Here is a 10,423-nt window from a genome sequence, read left to right as displayed (position 1 = left end):
AACCGGCCTAACCATAATGATGCTTGTAACCCGATCAACTTTGGCCTCTTGGCTCCTAATAATTTCGAAATGCACCCCGCTCAAGTGAGCTCAATAGAAAAGGATTGCTTTAGTGGGAATCCCGACGAAGATGCTCATGCCCATCTTAGGAAGTTCAAGAGCAAGGTGAGCATGATGAAGAGAAATGGAGTGTCCGAGGAAACTTTGAGGTTGATGTTATTCCCTTTTTCTCTAACGGGGAAGGCGGATCGTTGGTTGAATGTCCACCCACCGGACACCTTTACCACATGGGATGCTTTGGCCAAGGACTTCTTAGCAAAGTATTACCCAAAATCCAAGACCGCTATGCTCCGGAACGAAATTCATACCTTTCAACAAGAGGAAGGAGAGTCCCTAGGAGAGGCATGGGATAGGTACCTAGATCTACTTGCTAGTTGTCCTCATCATGGGATCCCGGCTTGGTACGTGACTCAAACCTTCTTTCAAACTTTGCTTCCAAGGACCAAGGACATGGTGAATGCCTCCGCGGGAGGAGGGTTCGATCATTTGGGTGATGAAGAGGGGACGACTCTTATCAAGAAAATGGAAGATTCGGAGGCTAACTATGGTACAAGAGGCAATGTGCTTAGAAGAAATGCAAGATATCCCAAGGAGAACCCCTCCAACTCCGAGACAAATGCTAAGATCGACTTACTCACGAAACAACTTGAAAAGTTACAAAGAAACCAAGTGCACCAAGCCACCACCTCACATGGTCCACCCATGGAGGAAGTGATTCAAGCTTCAAGTTGTGAACTTTGTGGAGGGAGCGGTCACACTTTTGATATGTGTGCCAACAACTATAACGTTGGGTATGAGGAGAATGTCCAAGATGTTAATGCTTTCCAAAGCCATAAAAACAATACAAGACCATCAAGACCACCCTACAACAATCCCAATGTCTACAACCCAAACACTAACTTCTACCATCCGGGTTGAAGGAACCACCCCAATTTTAGCTACAAGAGTGCCAATGTTCAAAACCCACAACACCTTCAATCACAAGCCCCAAATAATCCACCCAGTTTTTCTTAACCAAGAGGGAGGATTCTCCAACCAAAGAAGTAATCCCGGAAATCAAAATCAATGGCCAAACAACAATCAAAACCAAAACTATGGGAACCAACCACAAGGGTACCAAGATTTTGGAGGAAATCAAAGCAACCAAGGGTTTTATAAAGGGAATCAAGTGAACCAAGCTATTCAAGGATTTGGGCAAGGGTATGCTCAAGGGTTTCAAGAACAAGGCCAAGGATCAAACTTCAACAACAATGGTCCTAGAGGTAATTTTCAAGGGGGACAAAACAACAACCAAGGTTCCAACACTCGGTAAGACTATGGGTTCCCTTTACCCGCTGGGGATAATACACTTACGTGTAGCTAGGGTGAAACTTGAACAAGGTTAGGGAATAATTTGTACAAGACAATTGTCGGTTTTCATAACTCGGTCTTCCTAGATCGTTTCATTCGGCCTTCCTAGGCCCAACCTAACCCAATCGTCCCGTCTAAACGATCCTAATTCTTATTTGGGCCTAAGGATGAATAGCGATTGATGTCATCCATACCATGATGCTTACTCTTGTTTGTATCAAGGACTTTCACTACTTGAGGAAATGGACTAGGAATCGGCCTTACTCTTGTTTGGTACGAGCCTCTCCACAGACTTCGGGTTGGATGGTTCGGTATGGCAACCCACCCTTTAAACCAAAACCCTTTTAAATGCACTCAGCATCCCGTTATAATGCTTGTATATTGTTTATACCATACGTGATCACCCTTTTCTAAGCAAAACAAAGCCGAAACTCTGTCCAAATGTCAAGTCAAACTTTGGGCCTAAAACCCATTTCAAAACTAAATACAAAACAACAACAACAAAAAAACAAAAAGGTCCGAAAAAAAAAAACGAAAAAAAAAAAAACAAAAAAAAGGTCCGAAAAAAAAAAGAAAAAAAATACAACCAAAATATTTTTCAAACCATGTAAATGTAAATATGTAAATTCAATTGGGCTAAGTTAGAGTCAGAGTTCAAACTGACTATGTCCTAGTCGGAACTCTATCAAGTCATAAACCCGTCTTCCTTTACACTTTGGGTCTTTTCAAATTAAAGTCAAGTCCTAAGGCGTCACGCCGTCATTTTGGACCCCCCTACCCCAATTCAGTTAGGATCTAAGCATTTTCGACACCTCGAGTCACACGTTTCGAGGCTCAACACACGAGTCTCAATGGGCCTCATATTTGAGTCTGAACTACAACAGTCTTCTTAACACCTATAAGCAAACCTCGAGTCCAGAATCAACATGTGTCATCAATCCCGTCTTATAAGGTCAATCATATAAGGGTCACTCCGTCAAAGTCAACACTCGAGTCTAAAATTAAAGTCAAGCACCGCGAATTCAAACACTAGAAGTCGCTCACGCCATTTCATGAATTCACAAGTCAAGTCTAGATTTGTCATCTTATCCCTTCTTTTGTTGGTTGCCTTGGTATGCGTGATCCCATGTCGAATCGAGTTGTAACGCGCGTCATTTCTGTCGAGTAGGAATCCAGCAAGTTCCGTCAATCAGCAAGGTCACGAAGCAGATCAAGCCACAATCACCGTGTCTCTTCAAGACGTTTTTGCCATGGTCCTGCGAGTTCAAGCTACAGTGGAAAATTTGAGCATTCGCGTCCTCACCCTCGAAAATGGAATGGTGGAAAAGAACATCCCAACTAGAGAAACCTCTAGTCTAGGTCGTCCAAAGCTTACCTCTTGCAATAACCATCGTCCTAGAAAGCCGAAAACAGCTGAAAGGAAACCTGGGAGGCATCAAAGGGTGCTTACCGATTTAGGCATGTCTTATGCCGATGCTTTGAAGAGACTCTCTGCCCAAGGCAAGCTACATCCAATAGGGCCGACTCCGGATCCACCTTTAGAGAAACAGGTGAACCTCTGGAAGGGCAACAAATACTGCTTATATCACCAAGGTAGAGGCCATGATGTTGAAGAGTGTTTTCTCTTGAAACACACCATCCAAGATATGATCGAAGAGGGCAAGCTTCCTAAGCCACCTTATGTCGGGAAATCCAAGAAAATCGACCCTCTTGGGTCTAATATCACTAAACATGACGAAGAATCATCTCTAGACTGTTCTCATCTCCTCGATCCTTATGACAACGGAGATGTCAACGTGCTTGAAGACGACGATATCCAAAGTGGAATGCTCATGCTTTCCATTGCCTTCAACAACAATTTTTCCAAGATAGAGGGAGCTATTGATAGCCTAAACTCTCGGCTTTCCAACATTGAAAACCAGTTCGCCGAAATGAGTAAGAAGCTTGATGCCCAACCTCTCAAGATGAGAAATATCCAGACAAACCCTCAACTTGACAGTCCTAAGGAGAAAGCAACAAGTGGACAAACTATTCCTAGTTCTTCTCATCCAAGAATCAAAATCAACAAAAGCAACCTCATGGAGCCTTCGGGGTCATTTACAAAGGCTTCCGAAAATAAGGGCACACCTCCTAGGAAATTTACCAACATTGGTATTACATACACCGATGCCCTTCAGAGACTCATGGAGTGACGAATGTTGAAGCCTATAGGACCTACGCCTAACCCAGAGAGGAAATCCAAATTCTGGGACGAGAACCCGTACTGTGAATACCATAGAGGCAAAGGGCATGATATAGAGAAATGTTACAAATTAAAAAATGTCATTCAGGATATGATCGAAGGCGGAAAGTTGTCCCTCTCAACTTTTAACCCACAAGGTAGCTTAGGCAATCCTCATGGATATACCACTTATCGAGAAACTGTTCTTGACAGTTATCCTTCCAATGTTCTCAATGATGAGTATGAGGTGCTTAAATGGGTGAATGCTCAAAGTCAGATGCCGAAGCCAGTTGCTGGAAGAGAAAATGTTCAAGCATGGGCCGATGATTATGAGTCTAGATCTAAGATCGCGTCAAAGTCCGAGTCCGAGTCCGAGTCTTAGGTTTTCTTTCCCCAATTTTTCTAGTATCTTTCTTCGTGTCCGTTTTCATTCCTAGAGACAACCTGGGGGCTGTCCCACGAGTCATATGTCTTCTCGAGTCTATGTTAAATACATTCATTATCCATTTCAATAAAAATACAATTTTCACTCCACATATTCTACCATATCTCTTCCTTTACCTTTTTCCCGTGACAACAAGAATTGATTTGAGACATTTTAAAACGAACAACAACAACACATGACTGTCGATGTGAGTACACTTAAATGATGTTCCATTCCAAGTTGTAGAGGACCCGAAACTCCGTGTTCTTTTCTTACCTATTCCATGTCTGGTAATAGAAACCCACAATATAACCCTAGTCTAGGACGAGCCTATCTCAAGAGATTCTAGGACAAATCCAGACCATCTCCTTGTTAGTGATCCATGACGGAAGGCAAGCCCATTCCCCATAATAAACAACCCCTGTTTACAAAGACCAACCCGTTTCACACCAAAGGTCCTAGTCTGACCCAAATCCATGGTAGCAAGCAAGTCCAAGACGATACGAGCCATGATCAAAGACAAAAAGCTCAATCAAGAGAAACTGAGGTCAATATCCAAGGCCACAATTATGCCTATAATCCAACACAAAAGAGACAAAAGAAGAAGGCTCAATCAAGCAAGTCAAGTCAATATCCAAAGACAACGTTCTGAGCACAAATCCAAGATATACTCTAGACCAAGAATCCAAATCTGAATCAAGAACGAGTATGAAATCAAATATAGAATACTGTTGAAGTCTATATAGAATCAAGACACCAATGAAGATGGTCATCTAGCACCCTCACTTAGCCTTTCATACATCACACACCCTAAGTCCTTCTCGAGACCGTTACAGGGAGATAGTTAGGAATTTTGAGAATCCTCTCAAGCTCGTCGAGTATACCCATCCTTTAGGGCCCAGACATGGAAATTTGAACCCACATCATTATAACCCACCTTTATGTGCTCAGGCTACATCAAGCCAAGAGACTCCTTTTCCAAGCCACATTACAAGCCAAAACCCCATCAAGCCTTAACTCCACAAAATCAAGCTCCAGAGATTTGTTTCATCAAAGCCTCTTATTACCGAGCTCCACATTCCAAATATCCAATCCAGTTTCACCTTGACCCATACACGGAGTCTTCAAATACTTTGCTACCTAGGACGGGACATACCCATATCATCCTTAGGGTCCACTTCTAGTGTGCTCACGCGACAAGAAATTTTTACAAACTTAATTATACCTCTTTGGTCTATGATCAAGGGAGTTATCTCAAATCGATTCTTCGAGTCACCAAAGGAATATTACCCTTGTGATCCCTGCACTTTAAGGTCCTAACAACTTAGCTTAGGCACACACTTGAACTACGATCTGGTTTGATTTCACCTTTTCAGGTGGATACGTAGGCAGTCCTTTCTTACACAAGAAGGATACAACCACAACACCCAAACAAAATTAACGAAACCTCAGAACTACGATCTGGTTTGATTTCACTTCACGTGAATACGTAGGCAGTCCTCAAGGGCACAACCATCCCCACTTCCAACTTTCAATCTCAATTAACATCCCTTCCACAACCAACACCTCTTTACTGGGGGCTCCTTATTGTCGCCCAACCTCTTTTTTACCAAAGTCCAGAGTAATCTTCTCATCCTGGGGGCTTCTCTTCCAAGATGCCACCCTTCCTTTATTCCTCTAAGTCTACCTAGTACTCGGTCCGGACAATGACAAAGATCTTAGATCAATTCTCCAAGTCATCGTGCCTCAAGAGGGGTCTCTTTTACAACAAACGGTGGTGAAAGAAGTCCTAGTAGACAGTTGATCCATGGCTCATGCCTTGCCTTTATATGTACCCATTGCAATTCTTCTATCTTTGGAACTGATGCGCATTGTCACCCATACTTGGCTAGGGATTGCGCCTACTTAGGCAAAGTCTGTCAAATTCATCCATGTGTCGCATCAAATCTAAGTCAGTGTTGTGTCTATCGTCTTGCATCCTAGTAAGTCAATGTCGCGTCAGTCCAAGCTAAGTCTATATTTTCACGTCCGCATAAGGTCTACGTCGCGTCAGTCACGTGTCTAAAGCCCATTGAATATGCATAACGCATTACAAATAAGGAATTTCTTTGAACAAGTTTTAAACAACTTTTATAAAGAAACAACTTTTGCAAAACCTATGTGTTTCCTCATTCGAGGTCCATGTGATAATTGTTTACGTGCATATATTATATTGCATTCTTGTGGATACTAACCATACAGGTAAGTATCAGAAGCAGTACTTTACCAAGACCTTGCTTGTCACAACGAGCGAGTATTCTCTGACAGGTGTTTCGACATGCCTTTATTATATTTCCCAACGAGAGTAAGCGGATAGACTTTCCTTCTCAAGACATGGAGATTAGCATCTACCTAAGCAGATTTCTCCTCAGCAGTTCCCAGCCGTGTCCTGCTACTTGCAACATTTCTTGAAGACTACCCAAGCAGTTTTCTCCTCAGCAGTTCCCAGCCGTGTCGTACTACCCACAATGTTTCTTGTTTCCCCTCGGAGTGTGATAAGGGTGTCGTTCTCCAGAAGTTCCCAAACCAGAGCCTCCTTCCTTAGGTCCATAAACCCAAAGTTAGGATTCTTACCCCCTAGATTCTTAGATCCCAAAATGGCTTCCTTAGGTTCGTAAACCCCAAAGTTAGGATTCATACCCCTAGATTCTTAGATCCCAAAGTGGCTTCCTTTAGGTTCGTAAACCTTTAAGCTCCCACACCAACATCCTTAGGTTCATAAACCCATAAATCCTTTTGGATTTCTCGTACCTCTTAGAAAGCTTAATTGCACGCGTTTAAAACAAGAATTAGTAACCCAGTAGTTCCTAAACTTAACCCTAGAATCCCAAATCCTCTTAGGTTCATAAGCCTTTAAGTTCCCATACCATCCGTCCTTTTAAGTTCATATACCCAGGTTCACACACGTAGCTTCTTTTAGGTTCCCAAACTCCCTAGAGTTCATACACTTTTCCTTTTAGGATCACATTCCTTTAGGATCACCTTTTCCCTTAGGATCAATATCCTTTAGGATCACCTTTTCTTAGAGTTCCTACACCCAAACCTTGGTTACCCCTTAAGTTGAACGTATATTTGGCCTCCTTCCCGTCGATGCTTTCCTTTAGGGCCCCACACCCGAGCACAAATCCTTACATAACATTTAGGTCTTACCCTTAGCTCCTACGCAACTCCGGAAGCATCTCGAGAAAGAAGTCTCAGGTATGGTCTCTTCTTATGGCTGGCGAGCCTCCTTACGTAGTCTAATGGACTTTAAACGACCCTCCCCGATAGTCGACAGACTCTAAAATGTTCCCGACGACAGTCCTTGGTTCGACCCCAACCGCCTCGCGTCGCCATAGTCGTCGGGTTGTAATCTTCGATTGACCTGATGGCTATACTTTGACTTTCGCCTTGTCCAAGCCTCAGTCAAAGTGGGGGCTCTGTAGACACCTCGTTTCTGCACCTCCCGCAAACCACCCGGTGATGATTGGGCCGCATGTTTGATTCACGGAACGATTTATGACAGTTCGTAAGTTTATCGTCAAGTGATTGCTCAAATATTAATATATACCTCATAAATGTCATCTACGCGCCGATACGGTCGTTTTGGCAGTAATTAGAGTACATTTGGAGTCCGGGTCAGAAACCGTCTTCATTTCCTAAAACCGTCAAATCCCGAGTCAAAGCAATGTGCTTGTCTACCTAAGGTTAGGATGTCATAAAATGTTGAGATTATGTCTCATTTTGAGTCCCATGTCACTTCATTAGGCTAAACTAAAAGTTTACATTATAAAATGTGCATTTCATTTAGTTAAAATGACAACCCGACATTTAGGCCCGTTTTACGAGGTCATACCGACTTTTTTGGGTCAGGCTTATTTCACAGAAAGTTCTATATCTCTTTCTTAGCTTTCCAACGCCACCGAAATCACCTTAATCCGAGTCTTGTAGAGAAAGTTATACCTAAAATACGACAGGCTGTCAAACGCGTTTTCTACGCGCAGAGGAACCTACCCGGGAAAGGACGCAGCAAATGCTGCGCCTCTTCCAAGGGACGCAGCACCTGCTGCGCCTTTTCCCAGGGCTTTCTTTTTGTCCAAGTTTCCGCGTTTAACCTAAGTCGGTTATTTCCGGATCTTTCTCTCCTTTCCATAATTCCTCCGTGTGATTAGTATAAATAAGAGCCTTCGTTCCTCATATTTCTCACGCGAGTGTCCGCCCTTCTCTTCTCCCTTTGCATTCTAGACTTTGTTCTTACTTTTTTTTGGCGCCTACGTGCTTGAACATTCGACCACGTAAGCTCGGATCTTTCTGAGTACCAGCCTTTCCGTTGCATGACCGACCAATTTGACCAACTCCACAATTAATTAATCATCTTAATCAATCAACTTAATCGTTTTCCTCTTACGAGGGCACTTTCATTGCATTCGCGTCGAGCATCACTAATCGATATCTTAGTCCTTCTCGTTTCGTCAACATGTAAGTCTGAGGGTGTAAATCTCTCTTTTATTTATTGTATTTTATTTTATTGTATCACAATTGTAAGGTTTATGTCGAAAATACCAATTAAAATCGATTTCTAAAACCGTGCTTTAAAACCTCTTTTTACGGATTTCCAGTAGATAACCGTCGAGAAAGGACGCAGCAACTGCTGCGCCTCTTCGTGAGGCTGCCGCAGTTCCTGCTTCCTTTCTTCTTCGTTCGTCCTCTGTTATTCGTTCCAAATTCCTTTTGTTTGTTTATTCTTCGCCATAACAATATATAATTCACATGTATATAATTAATCATCATTAACACGTATAATTCATTGTTAAATCCGACTTAAATCCCAAATAATCAATATTTGCGGGTTTTCATCATTAAATTCAATTCCGGGTTGTAGAGATTCAATTCATCAATATTGAGTTTCTGGAATTCGTCTTTGATATAGTTTTCATCTGTTTATTCACATATTCGTCACTAATTTGTTGTTAATTCATCATGTTTAAACTATTTCATTCACCATGTCACTAATTAATATTATTCACTTCTGTAATTAATCCATCTTAATTCTGTCTCATCCATATTTTATCGTTTTATGACCCATTCATATGTTAAATAACCTATTAATCACTTCTATCCGAGTACATAATTTAATCAATCCCTAAAATCACCAAATTGTATTAACGGCTTGCAATTACGGCTTCACGACGGGCCGAGCCAAGGAAATGACGCAGCTGCGTCTGCGCGCTATTCCAAAGGACGCAGCTCTGCTGCGCCTCTTCCTGGCTGAGTTATGTCCCTGAACTCCGTTTCTGCCTTGACTTAATTAATTAGCTTACGTATAATTGACTATTAATCGTATTATAACCTTCTGATTGGTTCGTTTATTTGTTCTTTTATTCTTTTTCTCAAATTATCCATTTTAAAGGTATTTTCGACATAAATCACCTATTCCCATTGTAATTATTGTAATTTTCATTATTGTAATTTATATTTATTGTATTTATTGTATTTCTTTTATTCATTTGTATGCTTTCACATGTAATTAAGCATTAAATCCTACTTCGACCTAATTGTATGCTAAATTAATTGTTCACCGACTTAGCCTAATTCTCACATATTAGGATTAAAACTTGGATGTTGCATTGCATGCATATAACCGACGATATATCAAGTACGAATAACTTCCCTAATCATTAGTAGAGGCCGCTATCGAGGCGCGCGGGATTAGGTGTTCAATCAAAAGAGCTTCCTAATACGTACCCTCACCCCTTACTCCAGATCTCCGTGAGCACCCGTGTTCATTGGCATCCACGAGAGTCATTCTAGACATAGAATGCTAAGGGTAACGATTGCTTAGTGTTCATGTCACTACTTTATGTCTTGACATGACATGAGGTATTTGAACGGTTCCAATTTCCCATAAAAATTGGTGGCGACTCCAACAAAAATGCAAACGCTTGTTTCTCTTTTCCTACCCAAGCGCCCCCGTGGGCCCCCGCTGTCCACAGTTTGGCGACTCCGCTGGGGATAATACACTTACGTGTAGCTAGGGTGAAACTTGAACAAGGTTAGGGAATAATTTGTACAAGACAATTGTCGGTTCTCATAACTCGGTCTTCCTAGATCGTTTCATTCGGCCTTCCTAGGCCCAACCCAACCCATTCGACCAATCGTCCCGTCTAAACGGTCCTAATTCTTATTTGGGCCTAAGGATAAATAGCGATTGATGTCATCCATACCATGATGCTTACTCTTGTTTGTATCAAGGACTTTCACTACTTGAGGAAATGGACTAGGAATCGGCCTTACTCTTGTTTGGTACGAGCCTCTCCACAGACTTTGGGTTTGATGGTTCGATATGGCAA

The 10,423-nt window shown here is 42.0% G+C and overlaps 1 non-coding gene across 1 annotated transcript; it reads right to left on the bottom strand.

Moving 5' to 3' along the window:
• Positions 1–345: 345 nt before the first annotated feature.
• LOC141603699 (small nucleolar RNA R71) lies at positions 346–452 on the bottom strand. The gene has a single exon (XR_012525556.1). It is a non-coding gene; the product is annotated as a small nucleolar RNA R71 (small nucleolar RNA).
• Positions 453–10,423: the final 9,971 nt, after the last annotated feature.

The sequence above is a fragment of the Silene latifolia genome, chromosome 9 (genome assembly GCF_048544455.1).
Source record: "Silene latifolia isolate original U9 population chromosome 9, ASM4854445v1, whole genome shotgun sequence".
NCBI lineage: Eukaryota > Viridiplantae > Streptophyta > Magnoliopsida > Caryophyllales > Caryophyllaceae > Silene > Silene latifolia.
This window is presented reverse-complemented; position numbering and strand designations above follow the sequence as displayed.